Source organism: Ascaphus truei, unplaced genomic scaffold (genome assembly GCF_040206685.1).
Source record: "Ascaphus truei isolate aAscTru1 unplaced genomic scaffold, aAscTru1.hap1 HAP1_SCAFFOLD_240, whole genome shotgun sequence".
NCBI lineage: Eukaryota > Metazoa > Chordata > Amphibia > Anura > Ascaphidae > Ascaphus > Ascaphus truei.
In genome coordinates this window covers 96,713-118,252 of record NW_027455323.1, presented here as the reverse complement: position 1 = coordinate 118,252, position 21,540 = coordinate 96,713, and the positions used below count along the sequence as shown (strand labels likewise).

The following is a 21,540-nucleotide window of genomic DNA, read 5'->3' as shown; positions in this document are numbered from 1 at the left end:
AGCCTATATCTTGCTCCATGCATACACAGAGACTGAGAAAATGACAGGTGCACTCAAATGTACTATAGACGGAATTCTTGATGTCAGAATTCTATTTTGGAAGGTTGCATTGTGTTGAACTTTCAGAGGAAAAAACGATAGATTTCTTTGCCACTGCGGGAAAAAAGTAGTAAAAAATGAAACATTTTCATTTGCTGCAAGGAATGCCATGTATATTTTCATTAGGGAAGCAAAAAATAAAAACACCCACAGCACCTGGTATTCCCAGGCAGTCTCCCAACCCAGTACTAATCAAGCCTCACCCTGCTTAGCTTCCGAGATCTGACGGGATCGGGCGCTTTCAAGGTAGTATGGCCGTAGGTGGAGATTGCTGTCTCATGATATCCTCTCATTCTTAAATCCATGAGCCTATATCTTGCTCCATGCATACACAGAGACTGAGAAAATGACAGGTGCACTCAAATGTACTATAGACGGAATTCTTGATGTCAGAATTCTATTTTGGAAGGTTGCATTGTGTTGAACTTTCAGAGGAAAAAACGATATATTTCTTTGCCACTGCGGGAAAAAAGTAGCAAGAAATGAAACATTTTCATTTGCTGCGAGGAATGCCATGTATATTTTCATAAGGGAAGCGAAAAATAAAAACCCCTACAGCACCTGGTATTCCCAGGCAGTCTCCCAACCCAGTACTAATCAAGCCTCACCCTGCTTAGCTTCCGAGATCTGACGGGATCGGGCGCTGTCAAGGTAGTATGGCCGTAGGTGGAGATTGCTGTCTCATGATATCCTCTCATTCTTAAATCCATGAGCCTATATCTTGCTCCATGCATACACAGAGACTGAGAAAATGACAGGTGCACTCAAATGTACTATAGACGGAATTCTTGATGTCAGAATTCTATTTTGGAAGGTTGCATTGTGTTGAACTTTCAGAGGAAAAAACGATAGATTTCTTTGCCACTGCGGGAAAAAAGTAGTAAAAAATTTCAGAGGTGCCTATATTCAACCTCCTCCTGTTTGGATTTGAACTCACTATCTCTTCCAAGTATCAGCTTGAACACTGCACACCCCAACTCTGTGAGCCACAAGCTCACCATATAACATGCTGAGTGTTCTGAGGCCTGTATGATATATTTCTAAATGACATGGGAGGCATAAGTGTATTATTGTGACCGTTAAAAAAATACATTCTTGAAGAATTACCTTAAATGGAGAAATTAAATCAGAGACTGAGAAAATGACAGGTGCACTCAAATATACTATAGACGGAATTCTTGATGTCAGAATTCTATTTTGGAAGGTTGCATTGTGTTGAACTTTCAGAGGAAAAAACAATATATTTCTTTGCCACTCCGGGAAAAAAGTAGCAAGAAATGAAACATTTTCATTTGCTGCGAGGAATGCCATGTATATTTTCATTAGGGAAGCGAAAAATAAAAACCCCTACAGCACCTGGTATTCCCAGGCAGTCTCCCAACCCAGTACTAATCAAGCCTCACCCTGCTTAGCTTCCGAGATCTGACGGGATCGGGAGCTTTCAAGGTAGTATGGCCGTAGGTGGAGGTTGCTGTCTCATGATATCCTCTCATTCTTAAATCCATGAGCCTATATCTTGCTCCATGCATACACAGAGACTGAGAAAATGACAGGTGCACTCAAATGTACTATAGACGGAATTCTTGATGTCAGAATTCTATTTTGGAAGGTTGCATTGTGTTGAACTTTCTGAGGAAAAAACGATATATTTCTTTGCCACTGCGGGAAAAAAGTAGTAAAAAATGAAACATTTTCATTTGCTGCAAGGAATGCCATGTATATTTTCATTAGGGAAGCAAAAAATAAAAACACCCACAGCACCTGGTATTCCCAGGCAGTCTCCCAACCCAGTACTAATCAAGCCTCACCCTGCTTAGCTTCCGAGATCTGACGGGATCGGGCGCTGTCAAGGTAGTATGGCCGTAGGTGGAGATTGCTGTCTCATGATATCCTCTCATTCTTAAATCCATGAGCCTATATCTTGCTCCATGCATACACAGAGACTGAGAAAATGACAGGTGCACTCAAATGTACTATAGACGGAATTCTTGATGTCAGAATTCTATTTTGGAAGGTTGCATTGTGTTGAACTTTCAGAGGAAAAAACGATAGATTTCTTTGCCACTGCGGGAAAAAAGTAGCAAGAAATGAAACATTTTCATTTGCTGCGAGGAATGCCATGTATATTTTCATTAGGGAAGCGAAAAATAAAAACCCCTACAGCACCTGGTATTCCCAGGCAGTCTCCCAACCCAGTACTAATCAAGCCTCACCCTGCTTAGCTTCCGAGATCTGACGGGATCGGGCACTGTCAAGGTAGTATGGCCGTAGGTGGAGATTGCTGTCTCATGATATCCTCTCATTCTTAAATCCATGAGCCTATATCTTGCTCCATGCATACACAGAGACTGAGAAAATGACAGGTGCACTCAAATGTACTATAGACGGAATTCTTGATGTCAGAATTCTATTTTGGAAGGTTGCATTGTGTTGAACTTTCTGAGGAAAAAACGATAGATTTCTTTGCCACTGCGGGAAAAAAGTAGTAAAAAATGAAACATTTTCATTTGCTGCAAGGAATGCCATGTATATTTTCATTAGGGAAGCAAAAAATAAAAACACCCACAGCACCTGGTATTCCCAGGCAGTCTCCCAACCCAGTACTAATCAAGCCTCACCCTGCTTAGCTTCCGAGATCTGACGGGATCGGGCGCTTTCAAGGTAGTATGGCCGTAGGTGGAGATTGCTGTCTCATGATATCCTCTCATTCTTAAATCCATGAGCCTATATCTTGCTCCATGCATACACAGAGACTGAGAAAATGACAGGTGCACTCAAATGTACTATAGACGGAATTCTTGATGTCAGAATTCTATTTTGGAAGGTTGCATTGTGTTGAACTTTCAGAGGAAAAAACGATAGATTTCTTTGCCACTGCGGGAAAAAAGTAGCAAGAAATGAAACATTTTCATTTGCTGCGAGGAATGCCATGTATATTTTCATTAGGGAAGCGAAAAATAAAAACCCCTACAGCACCTGGTATTCCCAGGCAGTCTCCCAACCCAGTACTAATCAAGCCTCACCCTGCTTAGCTTCCGAGATCTGACGGGATCGGGCGCTGTCAAGGTAGTATGGCCGTAGGTGGAGATTGCTGTCTCATGATATCCTCTCATTCTTAAATCCATGAGCCTATATCTTGCTCCATGCATACACAGAGACTGAGAAAATGACAGGTGCACTCAAATGTACTATAGACGGAATTCTTGATGTCAGAATTCTATTTTGGAAGGTTGCATTGTGTTGAACTTTCAGAGGAAAAAACGATAGATTTCTTTGCCACTGCGGGAAAAAAGTAGCAAGAAATGAAACATTTTCATTTGCTGCGAGGAATGCCATGTATATTTTCATTAGGGAAGCGAAAAATAAAAACCCCTACAGCACCTGGTATTCCCAGGCAGTCTCCCAACCCAGTACTAATCAAGCCTCACCCTGCTTAGCTTCCGAGATCTGACGGGATCGGGCGCTGTCAAGGTAGTATGGCCGTAGGTGGAGATTGCTGTCTCATGATATCCTCTCATTCTTAAATCCATGAGCCTATATCTTGCTCCATGCATACACAGAGACTGAGAAAATGACAGGTGCACTCAAATGTACTATAGACGGAATTCTTGATGTCAGAATTCTATTTTGGAAGGTTGCATTGTGTTGAACTTTCAGAGGAAAAAACGATAGATTTCTTTGCCACTGCGGGAAAAAAGTAGCAAGAAATGAAACATTTTCATTTGCTGCGAGGAATGCCATGTATATTTTCATTAGGGAAGCGAAAAATAAAAACCCCTACAGCACCTGGTATTCCCAGGCAGTCTCCCAACCCAGTACTAATCAAGCCTCACCCTGCTTAGCTTCCGAGATCTGACGGGATCGGGCGCTGTCAAGGTAGTATGGCCGTAGGTGGAGATTGCTGTCTCATGATATCCTCTCATTCTTAAATCCATGAGCCTATATCTTGCTCCATGCATACACAGAGACTGAGAAAATGACAGGTGCACTCAAATGTACTATAGACGGAATTCTTGATGTCAGAATTCTATTTTGGAAGGTTGCATTGTGTTGAATTTTCTGAGGAAAAAACGATAGATTTCTTTGCCACTGCGGGAAAAAAGTAGTAAAAAATGAAACATTTTCATTTGCTGCAAGGAATGCCATGTATATTTTCATTAGGGAAGCAAAAAATAAAAACACCCACAGCACCTGGTATTCCCAGGCAGTCTCCCAACCCAGTACTAATCAAGCCTCACCCTGCTTAGCTTCCGAGATCTGACGGGATCGGGCGCTTTCAAGGTAGTATGGCCGTAGGTGGAGATTGCTGTCTCATGATATCCTCTCATTCTTAAATCCATGAGCCTATATCTTGCTCCATGCATACACAGAGACTGAGAAAATGACAGGTGCACTCAAATGTACTATAGACGGAATTCTTGATGTCAGAATTCTATTTTGGAAGGTTGCATTGTGTTGAACTTTCAGAGGAAAAAACGATAGATTTCTTTGCCACTGCGGGAAAAAAGTAGCAAGAAATGAAACATTTTCATTTGCTGCGAGGAATGCCATGTATATTTTCATTAGGGAAGCGAAAAATAAAAACCCCTACAGCACCTGGTATTCCCAGGCAGTCTCCCAACCCAGTACTAATCAAGCCTCACCCTGCTTAGCTTCCGAGATCTGACGGGATCGGGCGCTGTCAAGGTAGTATGGCCGTAGGTGGAGATTGCTGTCTCATGATATCCTCTCATTCTTAAATCCATGAGCCTATATCTTGCTCCATGCATACACAGAGACTGAGAAAATGACAGGTGCACTCAAATGTACTATAGACGGAATTCTTGATGTCAGAATTCTATTTTGGAAGGTTGCATTGTGTTGAACTTTCAGAGGAAAAAACGATAGATTTCTTTGCCACTGCGGGAAAAAAGTAGTAAAAAATGAAACATTTTCATTTGCTGCAAGGAATGCCATGTATATTTTCATTAGGGAAGCGAAAAATAAAAACCCCTACAGCACCTGGTATTCCCAGGCAGTCTCCCAACCCAGTACTAATCAAGCCTCACCCTGCTTAGCTTCCGAGATCTGACGGGATCGGGCGCTGTCAAGGTAGTATGGCCGTAGGTGGAGATTGCTGTCTCATGATATCCTCTCATTCTTAAATCCATGAGCCTATATCTTGCTCCATGCATACACAGAGACTGAGAAAATGACAGGTGCACTCAAATGTACTATAGACGGAATTCTTGATGTCAGAATTCTATTTTGGAAGGTTGCATTGTGTTGAACTTTCAGAGGAAAAAACGATAGATTTCTTTGCCACTGCGGGAAAAAAGTAGTAAAAAATGAAACATTTTCATTTGCTGCAAGGAATGCCATGTATATTTTCATTAGGGAAGCGAAAAATAAAAACCCCTACAGCACCTGGTATTCCCAGGCAGTCTCCCAACCCAGTACTAATCAAGCCTCACCCTGCTTAGCTTCCGAGATCTGACGGGATCGGGCGCTGTCAAGGTAGTATGGCCGTAGGTGGAGATTGCTGTCTCATGATATCCTCTCATTCTTAAATCCATGAGCCTATATCTTGCTCCATGCATACACAGAGACTGAGAAAATGACAGGTGCACTCAAATGTACTATAGACGGAATTCTTGATGTCAGAATTCTATTTTGGAAGGTTGCATTGTGTTGAACTTTCAGAGGAAAAAACGATAGATTTCTTTGCCACTGCGGGAAAAAAGTAGCAAGAAATGAAACATTTTCATTTGCTGCGAGGAATGCCATGTATATTTTCATTAGGGAAGCGAAAAATAAAAACCCCTACAGCACCTGGTATTCCCAGGCAGTCTCCCAACCCAGTACTAATCAAGCCTCACCCTGCTTAGCTTCCGAGATCTGACGGGATCGGGCGCTGTCAAGGTAGTATGGCCGTAGGTGGAGATTGCTGTCTCATGATATCCTCTCATTCTTAAATCCATGAGCCTATATCTTGCTCCATGCATACACAGAGACTGAGAAAATGACAGGTGCACTCAAATGTACTATAGACGGAATTCTTGATGTCAGAATTCTATTTTGGAAGGTTGCATTGTGTTGAACTTTCAGAGGAAAAAACGATAGATTTCTTTGCCACTGCGGGAAAAAAGTAGCAAGAAATGAAACATTTTCATTTGCTGCGAGGAATGCCATGTATATTTTCATTAGGGAAGCGAAAAATAAAAACCCCTACAGCACCTGGTATTCCCAGGCAGTCTCCCAACCCAGTACTAATCAAGCCTCACCCTGCTTAGCTTCCGAGATCTGACGGGATCGGGCGCTGTCAAGGTAGTATGGCCGTAGGTGGAGATTGCTGTCTCATGATATCCTCTCATTCTTAAATCCATGAGCCTATATCTTGCTCCATGCATACACAGAGACTGAGAAAATGACAGGTGCACTCAAATGTACTATAGACGGAATTCTTGATGTCAGAATTCTATTTTGGAAGGTTGCATTGTGTTGAATTTTCTGAGGAAAAAACGATAGATTTCTTTGCCACTGCGGGAAAAAAGTAGTAAAAAATGAAACATTTTCATTTGCTGCAAGGAATGCCATGTATATTTTCATTAGGGAAGCAAAAAATAAAAACACCCACAGCACCTGGTATTCCCAGGCAGTCTCCCAACCCAGTACTAATCAAGCCTCACCCTGCTTAGCTTCCGAGATCTGACGGGATCGGGCGCTTTCAAGGTAGTATGGCCGTAGGTGGAGATTGCTGTCTCATGATATCCTCTCATTCTTAAATCCATGAGCCTATATCTTGCTCCATGCATACACAGAGACTGAGAAAATGACAGGTGCACTCAAATGTACTATAGACGGAATTCTTGATGTCAGAATTCTATTTTGGAAGGTTGCATTGTGTTGAACTTTCAGAGGAAAAAACGATAGATTTCTTTGCCACTGCGGGAAAAAAGTAGCAAGAAATGAAACATTTTCATTTGCTGCGAGGAATGCCATGTATATTTTCATTAGGGAAGCGAAAAATAAAAACCCCTACAGCACCTGGTATTCCCAGGCAGTCTCCCAACCCAGTACTAATCAAGCCTCACCCTGCTTAGCTTCCGAGATCTGACGGGATCGGGCGCTGTCAAGGTAGTATGGCCGTAGGTGGAGATTGCTGTCTCATGATATCCTCTCATTCTTAAATCCATGAGCCTATATCTTGCTCCATGCATACACAGAGACTGAGAAAATGACAGGTGCACTCAAATGTACTATAGACGGAATTCTTGATGTCAGAATTCTATTTTGGAAGGTTGCATTGTGTTGAACTTTCAGAGGAAAAAACGATAGATTTCTTTGCCACTGCGGGAAAAAAGTAGCAAGAAATGAAACATTTTCATTTGCTGCGAGGAATGCCATGTATATTTTCATTAGGGAAGCGAAAAATAAAAACCCCTACAGCACCTGGTATTCCCAGGCAGTCTCCCAACCCAGTACTAATCAAGCCTCACCCTGCTTAGCTTCCGAGATCTGACGGGATCGGGCGCTGTCAAGGTAGTATGGCCGTAGGTGGAGATTGCTGTCTCATGATATCCTCTCATTCTTAAATCCATGAGCCTATATCTTGCTCCATGCATACACAGAGACTGAGAAAATGACAGGTGCACTCAAATGTACTATAGACGGAATTCTTGATGTCAGAATTCTATTTTGGAAGGTTGCATTGTGTTGAACTTTCAGAGGAAAAAACGATAGATTTCTTTGCCACTGCGGGAAAAAAGTAGCAAGAAATGAAACATTTTCATTTGCTGCGAGGAATGCCATGTATATTTTCATTAGGGAAGCGAAAAATAAAAACCCCTACAGCACCTGGTATTCCCAGGCAGTCTCCCAACCCAGTACTAATCAAGCCTCACCCTGCTTAGCTTCCGAGATCTGACGGGATCGGGCGCTGTCAAGGTAGTATGGCCGTAGGTGGAGATTGCTGTCTCATGATATCCTCTCATTCTTAAATCCATGAGCCTATATCTTGCTCCATGCATACACAGAGACTGAGAAAATGACAGGTGCACTCAAATGTACTATAGACGGAATTCTTGATGTCAGAATTCTATTTTGGAAGGTTGCATTGTGTTGAATTTTCTGAGGAAAAAACGATAGATTTCTTTGCCACTGCGGGAAAAAAGTAGTAAAAAATGAAACATTTTCATTTGCTGCAAGGAATGCCATGTATATTTTCATTAGGGAAGCAAAAAATAAAAACACCCACAGCACCTGGTATTCCCAGGCAGTCTCCCAACCCAGTACTAATCAAGCCTCACCCTGCTTAGCTTCCGAGATCTGACGGGATCGGGCGCTTTCAAGGTAGTATGGCCGTAGGTGGAGATTGCTGTCTCATGATATCCTCTCATTCTTAAATCCATGAGCCTATATCTTGCTCCATGCATACACAGAGACTGAGAAAATGACAGGTGCACTCAAATGTACTATAGACGGAATTCTTGATGTCAGAATTCTATTTTGGAAGGTTGCATTGTGTTGAACTTTCAGAGGAAAAAACGATAGATTTCTTTGCCACTGCGGGAAAAAAGTAGCAAGAAATGAAACATTTTCATTTGCTGCGAGGAATGCCATGTATATTTTCATTAGGGAAGCGAAAAATAAAAACCCCTACAGCACCTGGTATTCCCAGGCAGTCTCCCAACCCAGTACTAATCAAGCCTCACCCTGCTTAGCTTCCGAGATCTGACGGGATCGGGCGCTGTCAAGGTAGTATGGCCGTAGGTGGAGATTGCTGTCTCATGATATCCTCTCATTCTTAAATCCATGAGCCTATATCTTGCTCCATGCATACACAGAGACTGAGAAAATGACAGGTGCACTCAAATGTACTATAGACGGAATTCTTGATGTCAGAATTCTATTTTGGAAGGTTGCATTGTGTTGAACTTTCAGAGGAAAAAACGATAGATTTCTTTGCCACTGCGGGAAAAAAGTAGTAAAAAATGAAACATTTTCATTTGCTGCAAGGAATGCCATGTATATTTTCATTAGGGAAGCGAAAAATAAAAACCCCTACAGCACCTGGTATTCCCAGGCAGTCTCCCAACCCAGTACTAATCAAGCCTCACCCTGCTTAGCTTCCGAGATCTGACGGGATCGGGCGCTGTCAAGGTAGTATGGCCGTAGGTGGAGATTGCTGTCTCATGATATCCTCTCATTCTTAAATCCATGAGCCTATATCTTGCTCCATGCATACACAGAGACTGAGAAAATGACAGGTGCACTCAAATGTACTATAGACGGAATTCTTGATGTCAGAATTCTATTTTGGAAGGTTGCATTGTGTTGAACTTTCAGAGGAAAAAACGATAGATTTCTTTGCCACTGCGGGAAAAAAGTAGTAAAAAATGAAACATTTTCATTTGCTGCAAGGAATGCCATGTATATTTTCATTAGGGAAGCGAAAAATAAAAACCCCTACAGCACCTGGTATTCCCAGGCAGTCTCCCAACCCAGTACTAATCAAGCCTCACCCTGCTTAGCTTCCGAGATCTGACGGGATCGGGCGCTGTCAAGGTAGTATGGCCGTAGGTGGAGATTGCTGTCTCATGATATCCTCTCATTCTTAAATCCATGAGCCTATATCTTGCTCCATGCATACACAGAGACTGAGAAAATGACAGGTGCACTCAAATGTACTATAGACGGAATTCTTGATGTCAGAATTCTATTTTGGAAGGTTGCATTGTGTTGAACTTTCAGAGGAAAAAACGATAGATTTCTTTGCCACTGCGGGAAAAAAGTAGCAAGAAATGAAACATTTTCATTTGCTGCGAGGAATGCCATGTATATTTTCATTAGGGAAGCGAAAAATAAAAACCCCTACAGCACCTGGTATTCCCAGGCAGTCTCCCAACCCAGTACTAATCAAGCCTCACCCTGCTTAGCTTCCGAGATCTGACGGGATCGGGCGCTGTCAAGGTAGTATGGCCGTAGGTGGAGATTGCTGTCTCATGATATCCTCTCATTCTTAAATCCATGAGCCTATATCTTGCTCCATGCATACACAGAGACTGAGAAAATGACAGGTGCACTCAAATGTACTATAGACGGAATTCTTGATGTCAGAATTCTATTTTGGAAGGTTGCATTGTGTTGAACTTTCAGAGGAAAAAACGATAGATTTCTTTGCCACTGCGGGAAAAAAGTAGCAAGAAATGAAACATTTTCATTTGCTGCGAGGAATGCCATGTATATTTTCATTAGGGAAGCGAAAAATAAAAACCCCTACAGCACCTGGTATTCCCAGGCAGTCTCCCAACCCAGTACTAATCAAGCCTCACCCTGCTTAGCTTCCGAGATCTGACGGGATCGGGCGCTGTCAAGGTAGTATGGCCGTAGGTGGAGATTGCTGTCTCATGATATCCTCTCATTCTTAAATCCATGAGCCTATATCTTGCTCCATGCATACACAGAGACTGAGAAAATGACAGGTGCACTCAAATGTACTATAGACGGAATTCTTGATGTCAGAATTCTATTTTGGAAGGTTGCATTGTGTTGAATTTTCTGAGGAAAAAACGATAGATTTCTTTGCCACTGCGGGAAAAAAGTAGTAAAAAATGAAACATTTTCATTTGCTGCAAGGAATGCCATGTATATTTTCATTAGGGAAGCAAAAAATAAAAACACCCACAGCACCTGGTATTCCCAGGCAGTCTCCCAACCCAGTACTAATCAAGCCTCACCCTGCTTAGCTTCCGAGATCTGACGGGATCGGGCGCTTTCAAGGTAGTATGGCCGTAGGTGGAGATTGCTGTCTCATGATATCCTCTCATTCTTAAATCCATGAGCCTATATCTTGCTCCATGCATACACAGAGACTGAGAAAATGACAGGTGCACTCAAATGTACTATAGACGGAATTCTTGATGTCAGAATTCTATTTTGGAAGGTTGCATTGTGTTGAACTTTCAGAGGAAAAAACGATAGATTTCTTTGCCACTGCGGGAAAAAAGTAGCAAGAAATGAAACATTTTCATTTGCTGCGAGGAATGCCATGTATATTTTCATTAGGGAAGCGAAAAATAAAAACCCCTACAGCACCTGGTATTCCCAGGCAGTCTCCCAACCCAGTACTAATCAAGCCTCACCCTGCTTAGCTTCCGAGATCTGACGGGATCGGGCGCTGTCAAGGTAGTATGGCCGTAGGTGGAGATTGCAGTCTCATGATATCCTCTCATTCTTAAATCCATGAGCCTATATCTTGCTCCATGCATACACAGAGACTGAGAAAATGACAGGTGCACTCAAATGTACTATAGACGGAATTCTTGATGTCAGAATTCTATTTTGGAAGGTTGCATTGTGTTGAACTTTCAGAGGAAAAAACGATAGATTTCTTTGCCACTGCGGGAAAAAAGTAGTAAAAAATGAAACATTTTCATTTGCTGCAAGGAATGCCATGTATATTTTCATTAGGGAAGCGAAAAATAAAAACCCCTACAGCACCTGGTATTCCCAGGCAGTCTCCCAACCCAGTACTAATCAAGCCTCACCCTGCTTAGCTTCCGAGATCTGACGGGATCGGGCGCTGTCAAGGTAGTATGGCCGTAGGTGGAGATTGCTGTCTCATGATATCCTCTCATTCTTAAATCCATGAGCCTATATCTTGCTCCATGCATACACAGAGACTGAGAAAATGACAGGTGCACTCAAATGTACTATAGACGGAATTCTTGATGTCAGAATTCTATTTTGGAAGGTTGCATTGTGTTGAACTTTCAGAGGAAAAAACGATAGATTTCTTTGCCACTGCGGGAAAAAAGTAGTAAAAAATGAAACATTTTCATTTGCTGCAAGGAATGCCATGTATATTTTCATTAGGGAAGCGAAAAATAAAAACCCCTACAGCACCTGGTATTCCCAGGCAGTCTCCCAACCCAGTACTAATCAAGCCTCACCCTGCTTAGCTTCCGAGATCTGACGGGATCGGGCGCTGTCAAGGTAGTATGGCCGTAGGTGGAGATTGCTGTCTCATGATATCCTCTCATTCTTAAATCCATGAGCCTATATCTTGCTCCATGCATACACAGAGACTGAGAAAATGACAGGTGCACTCAAATGTACTATAGACGGAATTCTTGATGTCAGAATTCTATTTTGGAAGGTTGCATTGTGTTGAACTTTCAGAGGAAAAAACGATAGATTTCTTTGCCACTGCGGGAAAAAAGTAGTAAAAAATTTCAGAGGTGCCTATATTCAACCTCCTCCTGTTTGGATTTGAACTCACTATCTCTTCCAAGTATCAGCTTGAACACTGCACACCCCAACTCTGTGAGCCACAAGCTCACCATATAACATGCTGAGTGTTCTGAGGCCTGTATGATATATTTCTAAATGACATGGGAGGCATAAGTGTATTATTGTGACCGTTAAAAAAATACATTCTTGAAGAATTACCTTAAATGGAGAAATTAAATCAGAGACTGAGAAAATGACAGGTGCACTCAAATATACTATAGACGGAATTCTTGATGTCAGAATTCTATTTTGGAAGGTTGCATTGTGTTGAACTTTCAGAGGAAAAAACAATATATTTCTTTGCCACTCCGGGAAAAAAGTAGCAAGAAATGAAACATTTTCATTTGCTGCGAGGAATGCCATGTATATTTTCATTAGGGAAGCGAAAAATAAAAACCCCTACAGCACCTGGTATTCCCAGGCAGTCTCCCAACCCAGTACTAATCAAGCCTCACCCTGCTTAGCTTCCGAGATCTGACGGGATCGGGAGCTTTCAAGGTAGTATGGCCGTAGGTGGAGGTTGCTGTCTCATGATATCCTCTCATTCTTAAATCCATGAGCCTATATCTTGCTCCATGCATACACAGAGACTGAGAAAATGACAGGTGCACTCAAATGTACTATAGACGGAATTCTTGATGTCAGAATTCTATTTTGGAAGGTTGCATTGTGTTGAACTTTCAGAGGAAAAAACGATAGATTTCTTTGCCACTGCGGGAAAAAAGTAGTAAAAAATGAAACATTTTAATTTGCTGCAAGGAATGCCATGTATATTTTCATTAGGGAAGCAAAAAATAAAAACACCCACAGCACCTGGTATTCCCAGGCAGTCTCCCAACCCAGTACTAATCAAGCCTCACCCTGCTTAGCTTCCGAGATCTGACGGGATCGGGCGCTGTCAAGGTAGTATGGCCGTAGGTGGAGATTGCTGTCTCATGATATCCTCTCATTCTTAAATCCATGAGCCTATATCTTGCTCCATGCATACACAGAGACTGAGAAAATGACAGGTGCACTCAAATGTACTATAGACGGAATTCTTGATGTCAGAATTCTATTTTGGAAGGTTGCATTGTGTTGAACTTTCAGAGGAAAAAACGATAGATTTCTTTGCCACTGCGGGAAAAAAGTAGTAAAAAATGAAACATTTTCATTTGCTGCAAGGAATGCCATGTATATTTTCATTAGGGAAGCAAAAAATAAAAACACCCACAGCACCTGGTATTCCCAGGCAGTCTCCCAACCCAGTACTAATCAAGCCTCACCCTGCTTAGCTTCCGAGATCTGACGGGATCGGGCGCTTTCAAGGTAGTATGGCCGTAGGTGGAGATTGCTGTCTCATGATATCCTCTCATTCTTAAATCCATGAGCCTATATCTTGCTCCATGCATACACAGAGACTGAGAAAATGACAGGTGCACTCAAATGTACTATAGACGGAATTCTTGATGTCAGAATTCTATTTTGGAAGGTTGCATTGTGTTGAACTTTCAGAGGAAAAAACGATATATTTCTTTGCCACTGCGGGAAAAAAGTAGCAAGAAATGAAACATTTTCATTTGCTGCGAGGAATGCCATGTATATTTTCATTAGGGAAGCGAAAAATAAAAACCCCTACAGCACCTGGTATTCCCAGGCAGTCTCCCAACCCAGTACTAATCAAGCCTCACCCTGCTTAGCTTCCGAGATCTGACGGGATCGGGCGCTGTCAAGGTAGTATGGCCGTAGGTGGAGATTGCTGTCTCATGATATCCTCTCATTCTTAAATCCATGAGCCTATATCTTGCTCCATGCATACACAGAGACTGAGAAAATGACAGGTGCACTCAAATGTACTATAGACGGAATTCTTGATGTCAGAATTCTATTTTGGAAGGTTGCATTGTGTTGAACTTTCAGAGGAAAAAACGATAGATTTCTTTGCCACTGCGGGAAAAAAGTAGTAAAAAATGAAACATTTTCATTTGCTGCAAGGAATGCCATGTATATTTTCATTAGGGAAGCGAAAAATAAAAACCCCTACAGCACCTGGTATTCCCAGGCAGTCTCCCAACCCAGTACTAATCAAGCCTCACCCTGCTTAGCTTCCGAGATCTGACGGGATCGGGCGCTGTCAAGGTAGTATGGCCGTAGGTGGAGATTGCTGTCTCATGATATCCTCTCATTCTTAAATCCATGAGCCTATATCTTGCTCCATGCATACACAGAGACTGAGAAAATGACAGGTGCACTCAAATGTACTATAGACGGAATTCTTGATGTCAGAATTCTATTTTGGAAGGTTGCATTGTGTTGAACTTTCAGAGGAAAAAACGATAGATTTCTTTGCCACTGCGGGAAAAAAGTAGTAAAAAATGAAACATTTTCATTTGCTGCAAGGAATGCCATGTATATTTTCATTAGGGAAGCGAAAAATAAAAACCCCTACAGCACCTGGTATTCCCAGGCAGTCTCCCAACCCAGTACTAATCAAGCCTCACCCTGCTTAGCTTCCGAGATCTGACGGGATCGGGCGCTGTCAAGGTAGTATGGCCGTAGGTGGAGATTGCTGTCTCATGATATCCTCTCATTCTTAAATCCATGAGCCTATATCTTGCTCCATGCATACACAGAGACTGAGAAAATGACAGGTGCACTCAAATGTACTATAGACGGAATTCTTGATGTCAGAATTCTATTTTGGAAGGTTGCATTGTGTTGAACTTTCAGAGGAAAAAACGATAGATTTCTTTGCCACTGCGGGAAAAAAGTAGCAAGAAATGAAACATTTTCATTTGCTGCGAGGAATGCCATGTATATTTTCATTAGGGAAGCGAAAAATAAAAACCCCTACAGCACCTGGTATTCCCAGGCAGTCTCCCAACCCAGTACTAATCAAGCCTCACCCTGCTTAGCTTCCGAGATCTGACGGGATCGGGCGCTGTCAAGGTAGTATGGCCGTAGGTGGAGATTGCTGTCTCATGATATCCTCTCATTCTTAAATCCATGAGCCTATATCTTGCTCCATGCATACACAGAGACTGAGAAAATGACAGGTGCACTCAAATGTACTATAGACGGAATTCTTGATGTCAGAATTCTATTTTGGAAGGTTGCATTGTGTTGAACTTTCAGAGGAAAAAACGATAGATTTCTTTGCCACTGCGGGAAAAAAGTAGCAAGAAATGAAACATTTTCATTTGCTGCGAGGAATGCCATGTATATTTTCATTAGGGAAGCGAAAAATAAAAACCCCTACAGCACCTGGTATTCCCAGGCAGTCTCCCAACCCAGTACTAATCAAGCCTCACCCTGCTTAGCTTCCGAGATCTGACGGGATCGGGCTCTGTCAAGGTAGTATGGCCGTAGGTGGAGATTGCTGTCTCATGATATCCTCTCATTCTTAAATCCATGAGCCTATATCTTGCTCCATGCATACACAGAGACTGAGAAAATGACAGGTGCACTCAAATGTACTATAGACGGAATTCTTGATGTCAGAATTCTATTTTGGAAGGTTGCATTGTGTTGAATTTTCTGAGGAAAAAACGATAGATTTCTTTGCCACTGCGGGAAAAAAGTAGTAAAAAATGAAACATTTTCATTTGCTGCAAGGAATGCCATGTATATTTTCATTAGGGAAGCAAAAAATAAAAACACCCACAGCACCTGGTATTCCCAGGCAGTCTCCCAACCCAGTACTAATCAAGCCTCACCCTGCTTAGCTTCCGAGATCTGACGGGATCGGGCGCTTTCAAGGTAGTATGGCCGTAGGTGGAGATTGCTGTCTCATGATATCCTCTCATTCTTAAATCCATGAGCCTATATCTTGCTCCATGCATACACAGAGACTGAGAAAATGACAGGTGCACTCAAATGTACTATAGACGGAATTCTTGATGTCAGAATTCTATTTTGGAAGGTTGCATTGTGTTGAACTTTCAGAGGAAAAAACGATAGATTTCTTTGCCACTGCGGGAAAAAAGTAGCAAGAAATGAAACATTTTCATTTGCTGCGAGGAATGCCATGTATATTTTCATTAGGGAAGCGAAAAATAAAAACCCCTACAGCACCTGGTATTCCCAGGCAGTCTCCCAACCCAGTACTAATCAAGCCTCACCCTGCTTAGCTTCCGAGATCTGACGGGATCGGGCGCTGTCAAGGTAGTATGGCCGTAGGTGGAGATTGCAGTCTCATGATATCCTCTCATTCTTAAATCCATGAGCCTATATCTTGCTCCATGCATACACAGAGACTGAGAAAATGACAGGTGCACTCAAATGTACTATAGACGGAATTCTTGATGTCAGAATTCTATTTTGGAAGGTTGCATTGTGTTGAACTTTCAGAGGAAAAAACGATAGATTTCTTTGCCACTGCGGGAAAAAAGTAGTAAAAAATGAAACATTTTCATTTGCTGCAAGGAATGCCATGTATATTTTCATTAGGGAAGCGAAAAATAAAAACCCCTACAGCACCTGGTATTCCCAGGCAGTCTCCCAACCCAGTACTAATCAAGCCTCACCCTGCTTAGCTTCCGAGATCTGACGGGATCGGGCGCTGTCAAGGTAGTATGGCCGTAGGTGGAGATTGCTGTCTCATGATATCCTCTCATTCTTAAATCCATGAGCCTATATCTTGCTCCATGCATACACAGAGACTGAGAAAATGACAGGTGCACTCAAATGTACTATAGACGGAATTCTTGATGTCAGAATTCTATTTTGGAAGGTTGCATTGTGTTGAACTTTCAGAGGAAAAAACGATAGATTTCTTTGCCACTGCGGGAAAAAAGTAGTAAAAAATGAAACATTTTCATTTGCTGCAAGGAATGCCATGTATATTTTCATTAGGGAAGCGAAAAATAAAAACCCCTACAGCACCTGGTATTCCCAGGCAGTCTCCCAACCCAGTACTAATCAAGCCTCACCCTGCTTAGCTTCCGAGATCTGACGGGATCGGGCGCTGTCAAGGTAGTATGGCCGTAGGTGGAGATTGCTGTCTCATGATATCCTCTCATTCTTAAATCCATGAGCCTATATCTTGCTCCATGCATACACAGAGACTGAGAAAATGACAGGTGCACTCAAATGTACTATAGACGGAATTCTTGATGTCAGAATTCTATTTTGGAAGGTTGCATTGTGTTGAACTTTCAGAGGAAAAAACGATAGATTTCTTTGCCACTGCGGGAAAAAAGTAGTAAAAAATTTCAGAGGTGCCTATATTCAACCTCCTCCTGTTTGGATTTGAACTCACTATCTCTTCCAAGTATCAGCTTGAACACTGCACACCCCAACTCTGTGAGCCACAAGCTCACCATATAACATGCTGAGTGTTCTGAGGCCTGTATGATATATTTCTAAATGACATGGGAGGCATAAGTGTATTATTGTGACCGTTAAAAAAATACATTCTTGAAGAATTACCTTAAATGGAGAAATTAAATCAGAGACTGAGAAAATGACAGGTGCACTCAAATATACTATAGACGGAATTCTTGATGTCAGAATTCTATTTTGGAAGGTTGCATTGTGTTGAACTTTCAGAGGAAAAAACAATATATTTCTTTGCCACTCCGGGAAAAAAGTAGCAAGAAATGAAACATTTTCATTTGCTGCGAGGAATGCCATGTATATTTTCATTAGGGAAGCGAAAAATAAAAACCCCTACAGCACCTGGTATTCCCAGGCAGTCTCCCAACCCAGTACTAATCAAGCCTCACCCTGCTTAGCTTCAGAGATCTGACGGGATCGGGAGCTTTCAAGGTAGTATGGCCGTAGGTGGAGGTTGCTGTCTCATGATATCCTCTCATTCTTAAATCCATGAGCCTATATCTTGCTCCATGCATACACAGAGACTGAGAAAATGACAGGTGCACTCAAATGTACTATAGACGGAATTCTTGATGTCAGAATTCTATTTTGGAAGGTTGCATTGTGTTGAACTTTCAGAGGAAAAAACGATAGATTTCTTTGCCACTGCGGGAAAAAAGTAGTAAAAAATGAAACATTTTAATTTGCTGCAAGGAATGCCATGTATATTTTCATTAGGGAAGCAAAAAATAAAAACACCCACAGCACCTGGTATTCCCAGGCAGTCTCCCAACCCAGTACTAATCAAGCCTCACCCTGCTTAGCTTCCGAGATCTGACGGGATCGGGCGCTGTCAAGGTAGTATGGCCGTAGGTGGAGATTGCTGTCTCATGATATCCTCTCATTCTTAAATCCATGAGCCTATATCTTGCTCCATGCATACACAGAGACTGAGAAAATGACAGGTGCACTCAAATGTACTATAGACGGAATTCTTGATGTCAGAATTCTATTTTGGAAGGTTGCATTGTGTTGAACTTTCAGAGGAAAAAACGATAGATTTCTTTGCCACTGCGGGAAAAAAGTAGTAAAAAATGAAACATTTTCATTTGCTGCAAGGAATGCCATGTATATTTTCATTAGGGAAGCAAAAAATAAAAACACCCACAGCACCTGGTATTCCCAGGCAGTCTCCCAACCCAGTACTAATCAAGCCTCACCCTGCTTAGCTTCCGAGATCTGACGGGATCGGGCGCTTTCAAGGTAGTATGGCCGTAGGTGGAGATTGCTGTCTCATGATATCCTCTCATTCTTAAATCCATGAGCCTATATCTTGCTCCATGCATACACAGAGACTGAGAAAATGACAGGTGCACTCAAATGTACTATAGACGGAATTCTTGATGTCAGAATTCTATTTTGGAAGGTTGCATTGTGTTGAACTTTCAGAGGAAAAAACGATATATTTCTTTGCCACTGCGGGAAAAAAGTAGCAAGAAATGAAACATTTTCATTTGCTGCGAGGAATGCCATGTATATTTTCATTAGGGAAGCGAAAAATAAAAACCCCTACAGCACCTGGTATTCCCAGGCAGTCTCCCAACCCAGTACTAATCAAGCCTCACCCTGCTTAGCTTCCGAGATCTGACGGGATCGGGCGCTGTCAAGGTAGTATGGCCGTAGGTGGAGATTGCTGTCTCATGATATCCTCTCATTCTTAAATCCATGAGCCTATATCTTGCTCCATGCATACACAGAGACTGAGAAAATGACAGGTGCACTCAAATGTACTATAGACGGAATTCTTGATGTCAGAATTCTATTTTGGAAGGTTGCATTGTGTTGAACTTTCAGAGGAAAAAACGATAGATTTCTTTGCCACTGCGGGAAAAAAGTAGTAAAAAATTTCAGAGGTGCCTATATTCAACCTCCTCCTGTTTGGATTTGAACTCACTATCTCTTCCAAGTATCAGCTTGAACACTGCACACCCCAACTCTGTGAGCCACAAGCTCACCATATAACATGCTGAGTGTTCTGAGGCCTGTATGATATATTTCTAAATGACATGGGAGGCATAAGTGTATTATTGTGACCGTTAAAAAAATACATTCTTGAAGAATTACCTTAAATGGAGAAATTAAATCAGAGACTGAGAAAATGACAGGTGCACTCAAATATACTATAGACGGAATTCTTGATGTCAGAATTCTATTTTGGAAGGTTGCATTGTGTTGAACTTTCAGAGGAAAAAACAATATATTTCTTTGCCACTCCGGGAAAAAAGTAGCAAGAAATGAAACATTTTCATTTGCTGCGAGGAATGCCATGTATATTTTCATTAGGGAAGCGAAAAATAAAAACCCCTACAGCACCTGGTATTCCCAGGCAGTCTCCCAACCCAGTACTAATCAAGCCTCACCCTGCTTAGCTTCCGAGATCTGACGGGATCGGGAGCTTTCAAGGTAGTATGGCCGTAGGTGGAGGTTGCTGTCTCATGATATCCTCTCATTCTTAAATCCATGAGCCTATATCTTGCTCCATGCATACACAGAGACTGAGAAAATGACAGGTGCACTCAAATGTACTATAGACGGAATTCTTGATGTCAGAATTCTATTTTGGAAGGTTGCATTGTGTTGAACTTTCTGAGGAAAAAACGATATATTTCTTTGCCACTGCGGGAAAAAAGTAGTAAAAAATGAAACATTTTCATTTGCTGCAAGGAATGCCATGTATATTTTCATTAGGGAAGCAAAAAATAAAAACACCCACAGCACCTGGTATTCCCAGGCAGTCTCCCAACCCAGTACTAATCAAGCCTCACCCTGCTTAGCTTCCGAGATCTGACGGGATCGGGCGCTTTCAAGGTAGTATGGCCGTAGGTGGAGATTGCTGTCTCATGATATCCTCTCATTCTTAAATCCATGAGCCTATATCTTGCTCCATGCATACACAGAGACTGAGAAAATGACAGGTGCACTCAAATGTACTATAGACGGAATTCTTGATGTCAGAATTCTATTTTGGAAGGTTGCATTGTGTTGAACTTTCAGAGGAAAAAACAATATATTTCTTTGCCACTCCGGGAAAAAAGTAGCAAGAAATGAAACATTTTCATTTGCTGCGAGGAATGCCATGTATATTTTCATTAGGGAAGCGAAAAATAAAAACCCCTACAGCACCTGGTATTCCCAGGCAGTCTCCCAACCCAGTACTAATCAAGCCTCACCCTGCTTAGCTTCCGAGATCTGACGGGATCGGGAGCTTTCAAGGTAGTATGGCCGTAGGTGGAGGTTGCTGTCTCATGATATCCTCTCATTCTTAAATCCATGAGCCTATATCTTGCTCCATGCATACACAGAGACTGAGAAAATGACAGGTGCACTCAAATGTACTATAGACGGAATTCTTGATGTCAGAATTCTATTTTGGAAGGTTGCATTGTGTTGAACTTTCAGAGGAAAAAACGATAGATTTCTTTGCCACTGCGGGAAAAAAGTAGCAAGAAATGAAACATTTTCATTTGCTGCGAGGAATGCCATGTATATTTTCATTAGGGAAGCAAAAAATAAAAACACCCACAGCACCTGGTATTCCCAGGCAGTCTCCCAACCCAGTACTAATCAAGCCTCACCCTGCTTAGCTTCCGAGATCTGACGGGATCGGGCGCTTTCAAGGTAGTATGGCCGTAGGTGGAGATTGCTGTCTCATGATATCCTCTCATTCTTAAATCCATGAGCCTATATCTTGCTCCATGCATACACAGAGACTGAGAAAATGACAGGTGCACTCAAATGTACTATAGACGGAATTCTTGATGTCAGAATTCTATTTTGGAAGGTTGCATTGTGTTGAACTTTCTGAGGAAAAAA

At 41.9% G+C, this 21,540-nt stretch overlaps 49 non-coding genes across 49 annotated transcripts; all 49 read right to left on the bottom strand.

The window, feature by feature from the left end:
- Nucleotides 1-243: 243 nt before the first annotated feature.
- Nucleotides 244-362, bottom strand: LOC142478449 (5S ribosomal RNA). The gene has a single exon (XR_012793185.1). It is a non-coding gene; the product is annotated as a 5S ribosomal RNA (ribosomal RNA).
- A 286-nt stretch (nt 363-648) lies between these two features.
- On the bottom strand, nt 649-767 carry LOC142478596 (5S ribosomal RNA). The gene has a single exon (XR_012793330.1). It is a non-coding gene; the product is annotated as a 5S ribosomal RNA (ribosomal RNA).
- A 676-nt stretch (nt 768-1,443) lies between these two features.
- LOC142479563 (5S ribosomal RNA) lies at nt 1,444-1,562 on the bottom strand. The gene has a single exon (XR_012794249.1). It is a non-coding gene; the product is annotated as a 5S ribosomal RNA (ribosomal RNA).
- A 286-nt stretch (nt 1,563-1,848) lies between these two features.
- LOC142479690 (5S ribosomal RNA) lies at nt 1,849-1,967 on the bottom strand. The gene has a single exon (XR_012794373.1). It is a non-coding gene; the product is annotated as a 5S ribosomal RNA (ribosomal RNA).
- Nucleotides 1,968-2,253: 286 nt separating this feature from the next.
- Nucleotides 2,254-2,372, bottom strand: LOC142479168 (5S ribosomal RNA). The gene has a single exon (XR_012793898.1). It is a non-coding gene; the product is annotated as a 5S ribosomal RNA (ribosomal RNA).
- A 286-nt stretch (nt 2,373-2,658) lies between these two features.
- LOC142478437 (5S ribosomal RNA) lies at nt 2,659-2,777 on the bottom strand. The gene has a single exon (XR_012793174.1). It is a non-coding gene; the product is annotated as a 5S ribosomal RNA (ribosomal RNA).
- A 286-nt stretch (nt 2,778-3,063) lies between these two features.
- On the bottom strand, nt 3,064-3,182 carry LOC142478595 (5S ribosomal RNA). The gene has a single exon (XR_012793329.1). It is a non-coding gene; the product is annotated as a 5S ribosomal RNA (ribosomal RNA).
- A 286-nt stretch (nt 3,183-3,468) lies between these two features.
- Nucleotides 3,469-3,587, bottom strand: LOC142478594 (5S ribosomal RNA). Its single transcript, XR_012793328.1, has one exon. It is a non-coding gene; the product is annotated as a 5S ribosomal RNA (ribosomal RNA).
- A 286-nt stretch (nt 3,588-3,873) lies between these two features.
- On the bottom strand, nt 3,874-3,992 carry LOC142478593 (5S ribosomal RNA). The gene has a single exon (XR_012793327.1). It is a non-coding gene; the product is annotated as a 5S ribosomal RNA (ribosomal RNA).
- Nucleotides 3,993-4,278: 286 nt separating this feature from the next.
- On the bottom strand, nt 4,279-4,397 carry LOC142478426 (5S ribosomal RNA). Its single transcript, XR_012793163.1, has one exon. It is a non-coding gene; the product is annotated as a 5S ribosomal RNA (ribosomal RNA).
- A 286-nt stretch (nt 4,398-4,683) lies between these two features.
- On the bottom strand, nt 4,684-4,802 carry LOC142478592 (5S ribosomal RNA). Its single transcript, XR_012793326.1, has one exon. It is a non-coding gene; the product is annotated as a 5S ribosomal RNA (ribosomal RNA).
- A 286-nt stretch (nt 4,803-5,088) lies between these two features.
- LOC142478591 (5S ribosomal RNA) lies at nt 5,089-5,207 on the bottom strand. Its single transcript, XR_012793325.1, has one exon. It is a non-coding gene; the product is annotated as a 5S ribosomal RNA (ribosomal RNA).
- Nucleotides 5,208-5,493: 286 nt separating this feature from the next.
- On the bottom strand, nt 5,494-5,612 carry LOC142478589 (5S ribosomal RNA). Its single transcript, XR_012793324.1, has one exon. It is a non-coding gene; the product is annotated as a 5S ribosomal RNA (ribosomal RNA).
- A 286-nt stretch (nt 5,613-5,898) lies between these two features.
- On the bottom strand, nt 5,899-6,017 carry LOC142478588 (5S ribosomal RNA). The gene has a single exon (XR_012793323.1). It is a non-coding gene; the product is annotated as a 5S ribosomal RNA (ribosomal RNA).
- A 286-nt stretch (nt 6,018-6,303) lies between these two features.
- LOC142478586 (5S ribosomal RNA) lies at nt 6,304-6,422 on the bottom strand. Its single transcript, XR_012793321.1, has one exon. It is a non-coding gene; the product is annotated as a 5S ribosomal RNA (ribosomal RNA).
- Nucleotides 6,423-6,708: 286 nt separating this feature from the next.
- On the bottom strand, nt 6,709-6,827 carry LOC142478414 (5S ribosomal RNA). The gene has a single exon (XR_012793152.1). It is a non-coding gene; the product is annotated as a 5S ribosomal RNA (ribosomal RNA).
- A 286-nt stretch (nt 6,828-7,113) lies between these two features.
- On the bottom strand, nt 7,114-7,232 carry LOC142478585 (5S ribosomal RNA). The gene has a single exon (XR_012793320.1). It is a non-coding gene; the product is annotated as a 5S ribosomal RNA (ribosomal RNA).
- Nucleotides 7,233-7,518: 286 nt separating this feature from the next.
- On the bottom strand, nt 7,519-7,637 carry LOC142478584 (5S ribosomal RNA). The gene has a single exon (XR_012793319.1). It is a non-coding gene; the product is annotated as a 5S ribosomal RNA (ribosomal RNA).
- A 286-nt stretch (nt 7,638-7,923) lies between these two features.
- On the bottom strand, nt 7,924-8,042 carry LOC142478583 (5S ribosomal RNA). The gene has a single exon (XR_012793317.1). It is a non-coding gene; the product is annotated as a 5S ribosomal RNA (ribosomal RNA).
- A 286-nt stretch (nt 8,043-8,328) lies between these two features.
- On the bottom strand, nt 8,329-8,447 carry LOC142479719 (5S ribosomal RNA). Its single transcript, XR_012794401.1, has one exon. It is a non-coding gene; the product is annotated as a 5S ribosomal RNA (ribosomal RNA).
- A 286-nt stretch (nt 8,448-8,733) lies between these two features.
- Nucleotides 8,734-8,852, bottom strand: LOC142478582 (5S ribosomal RNA). Its single transcript, XR_012793316.1, has one exon. It is a non-coding gene; the product is annotated as a 5S ribosomal RNA (ribosomal RNA).
- A 286-nt stretch (nt 8,853-9,138) lies between these two features.
- LOC142478580 (5S ribosomal RNA) lies at nt 9,139-9,257 on the bottom strand. Its single transcript, XR_012793314.1, has one exon. It is a non-coding gene; the product is annotated as a 5S ribosomal RNA (ribosomal RNA).
- Nucleotides 9,258-9,543: 286 nt separating this feature from the next.
- Nucleotides 9,544-9,662, bottom strand: LOC142478579 (5S ribosomal RNA). Its single transcript, XR_012793313.1, has one exon. It is a non-coding gene; the product is annotated as a 5S ribosomal RNA (ribosomal RNA).
- Nucleotides 9,663-9,948: 286 nt separating this feature from the next.
- On the bottom strand, nt 9,949-10,067 carry LOC142478578 (5S ribosomal RNA). Its single transcript, XR_012793311.1, has one exon. It is a non-coding gene; the product is annotated as a 5S ribosomal RNA (ribosomal RNA).
- A 286-nt stretch (nt 10,068-10,353) lies between these two features.
- LOC142478577 (5S ribosomal RNA) lies at nt 10,354-10,472 on the bottom strand. The gene has a single exon (XR_012793310.1). It is a non-coding gene; the product is annotated as a 5S ribosomal RNA (ribosomal RNA).
- A 286-nt stretch (nt 10,473-10,758) lies between these two features.
- LOC142479708 (5S ribosomal RNA) lies at nt 10,759-10,877 on the bottom strand. Its single transcript, XR_012794390.1, has one exon. It is a non-coding gene; the product is annotated as a 5S ribosomal RNA (ribosomal RNA).
- Nucleotides 10,878-11,163: 286 nt separating this feature from the next.
- Nucleotides 11,164-11,282, bottom strand: LOC142478576 (5S ribosomal RNA). The gene has a single exon (XR_012793309.1). It is a non-coding gene; the product is annotated as a 5S ribosomal RNA (ribosomal RNA).
- Nucleotides 11,283-11,568: 286 nt separating this feature from the next.
- LOC142478573 (5S ribosomal RNA) lies at nt 11,569-11,687 on the bottom strand. Its single transcript, XR_012793307.1, has one exon. It is a non-coding gene; the product is annotated as a 5S ribosomal RNA (ribosomal RNA).
- Nucleotides 11,688-11,973: 286 nt separating this feature from the next.
- Nucleotides 11,974-12,092, bottom strand: LOC142478572 (5S ribosomal RNA). The gene has a single exon (XR_012793306.1). It is a non-coding gene; the product is annotated as a 5S ribosomal RNA (ribosomal RNA).
- Nucleotides 12,093-12,768: 676 nt separating this feature from the next.
- Nucleotides 12,769-12,887, bottom strand: LOC142479562 (5S ribosomal RNA). Its single transcript, XR_012794248.1, has one exon. It is a non-coding gene; the product is annotated as a 5S ribosomal RNA (ribosomal RNA).
- Nucleotides 12,888-13,173: 286 nt separating this feature from the next.
- On the bottom strand, nt 13,174-13,292 carry LOC142479689 (5S ribosomal RNA). The gene has a single exon (XR_012794372.1). It is a non-coding gene; the product is annotated as a 5S ribosomal RNA (ribosomal RNA).
- A 286-nt stretch (nt 13,293-13,578) lies between these two features.
- Nucleotides 13,579-13,697, bottom strand: LOC142479696 (5S ribosomal RNA). Its single transcript, XR_012794379.1, has one exon. It is a non-coding gene; the product is annotated as a 5S ribosomal RNA (ribosomal RNA).
- Nucleotides 13,698-13,983: 286 nt separating this feature from the next.
- On the bottom strand, nt 13,984-14,102 carry LOC142478571 (5S ribosomal RNA). The gene has a single exon (XR_012793305.1). It is a non-coding gene; the product is annotated as a 5S ribosomal RNA (ribosomal RNA).
- Nucleotides 14,103-14,388: 286 nt separating this feature from the next.
- Nucleotides 14,389-14,507, bottom strand: LOC142478570 (5S ribosomal RNA). The gene has a single exon (XR_012793304.1). It is a non-coding gene; the product is annotated as a 5S ribosomal RNA (ribosomal RNA).
- Nucleotides 14,508-14,793: 286 nt separating this feature from the next.
- LOC142478569 (5S ribosomal RNA) lies at nt 14,794-14,912 on the bottom strand. Its single transcript, XR_012793303.1, has one exon. It is a non-coding gene; the product is annotated as a 5S ribosomal RNA (ribosomal RNA).
- Nucleotides 14,913-15,198: 286 nt separating this feature from the next.
- Nucleotides 15,199-15,317, bottom strand: LOC142478568 (5S ribosomal RNA). The gene has a single exon (XR_012793302.1). It is a non-coding gene; the product is annotated as a 5S ribosomal RNA (ribosomal RNA).
- Nucleotides 15,318-15,603: 286 nt separating this feature from the next.
- LOC142479255 (5S ribosomal RNA) lies at nt 15,604-15,722 on the bottom strand. Its single transcript, XR_012793985.1, has one exon. It is a non-coding gene; the product is annotated as a 5S ribosomal RNA (ribosomal RNA).
- A 286-nt stretch (nt 15,723-16,008) lies between these two features.
- LOC142479685 (5S ribosomal RNA) lies at nt 16,009-16,127 on the bottom strand. The gene has a single exon (XR_012794368.1). It is a non-coding gene; the product is annotated as a 5S ribosomal RNA (ribosomal RNA).
- Nucleotides 16,128-16,413: 286 nt separating this feature from the next.
- Nucleotides 16,414-16,532, bottom strand: LOC142478567 (5S ribosomal RNA). The gene has a single exon (XR_012793301.1). It is a non-coding gene; the product is annotated as a 5S ribosomal RNA (ribosomal RNA).
- Nucleotides 16,533-16,818: 286 nt separating this feature from the next.
- Nucleotides 16,819-16,937, bottom strand: LOC142478566 (5S ribosomal RNA). The gene has a single exon (XR_012793300.1). It is a non-coding gene; the product is annotated as a 5S ribosomal RNA (ribosomal RNA).
- Nucleotides 16,938-17,223: 286 nt separating this feature from the next.
- Nucleotides 17,224-17,342, bottom strand: LOC142478565 (5S ribosomal RNA). The gene has a single exon (XR_012793299.1). It is a non-coding gene; the product is annotated as a 5S ribosomal RNA (ribosomal RNA).
- A 676-nt stretch (nt 17,343-18,018) lies between these two features.
- On the bottom strand, nt 18,019-18,137 carry LOC142479214 (5S ribosomal RNA). Its single transcript, XR_012793945.1, has one exon. It is a non-coding gene; the product is annotated as a 5S ribosomal RNA (ribosomal RNA).
- A 286-nt stretch (nt 18,138-18,423) lies between these two features.
- On the bottom strand, nt 18,424-18,542 carry LOC142479688 (5S ribosomal RNA). Its single transcript, XR_012794371.1, has one exon. It is a non-coding gene; the product is annotated as a 5S ribosomal RNA (ribosomal RNA).
- A 286-nt stretch (nt 18,543-18,828) lies between these two features.
- Nucleotides 18,829-18,947, bottom strand: LOC142479674 (5S ribosomal RNA). Its single transcript, XR_012794357.1, has one exon. It is a non-coding gene; the product is annotated as a 5S ribosomal RNA (ribosomal RNA).
- A 286-nt stretch (nt 18,948-19,233) lies between these two features.
- LOC142478564 (5S ribosomal RNA) lies at nt 19,234-19,352 on the bottom strand. Its single transcript, XR_012793298.1, has one exon. It is a non-coding gene; the product is annotated as a 5S ribosomal RNA (ribosomal RNA).
- A 676-nt stretch (nt 19,353-20,028) lies between these two features.
- LOC142479561 (5S ribosomal RNA) lies at nt 20,029-20,147 on the bottom strand. Its single transcript, XR_012794247.1, has one exon. It is a non-coding gene; the product is annotated as a 5S ribosomal RNA (ribosomal RNA).
- A 286-nt stretch (nt 20,148-20,433) lies between these two features.
- On the bottom strand, nt 20,434-20,552 carry LOC142479661 (5S ribosomal RNA). Its single transcript, XR_012794345.1, has one exon. It is a non-coding gene; the product is annotated as a 5S ribosomal RNA (ribosomal RNA).
- A 286-nt stretch (nt 20,553-20,838) lies between these two features.
- LOC142479559 (5S ribosomal RNA) lies at nt 20,839-20,957 on the bottom strand. The gene has a single exon (XR_012794245.1). It is a non-coding gene; the product is annotated as a 5S ribosomal RNA (ribosomal RNA).
- A 286-nt stretch (nt 20,958-21,243) lies between these two features.
- LOC142479649 (5S ribosomal RNA) lies at nt 21,244-21,362 on the bottom strand. Its single transcript, XR_012794334.1, has one exon. It is a non-coding gene; the product is annotated as a 5S ribosomal RNA (ribosomal RNA).
- Between the last annotated feature and the right edge of the window lie 178 nt (nt 21,363-21,540).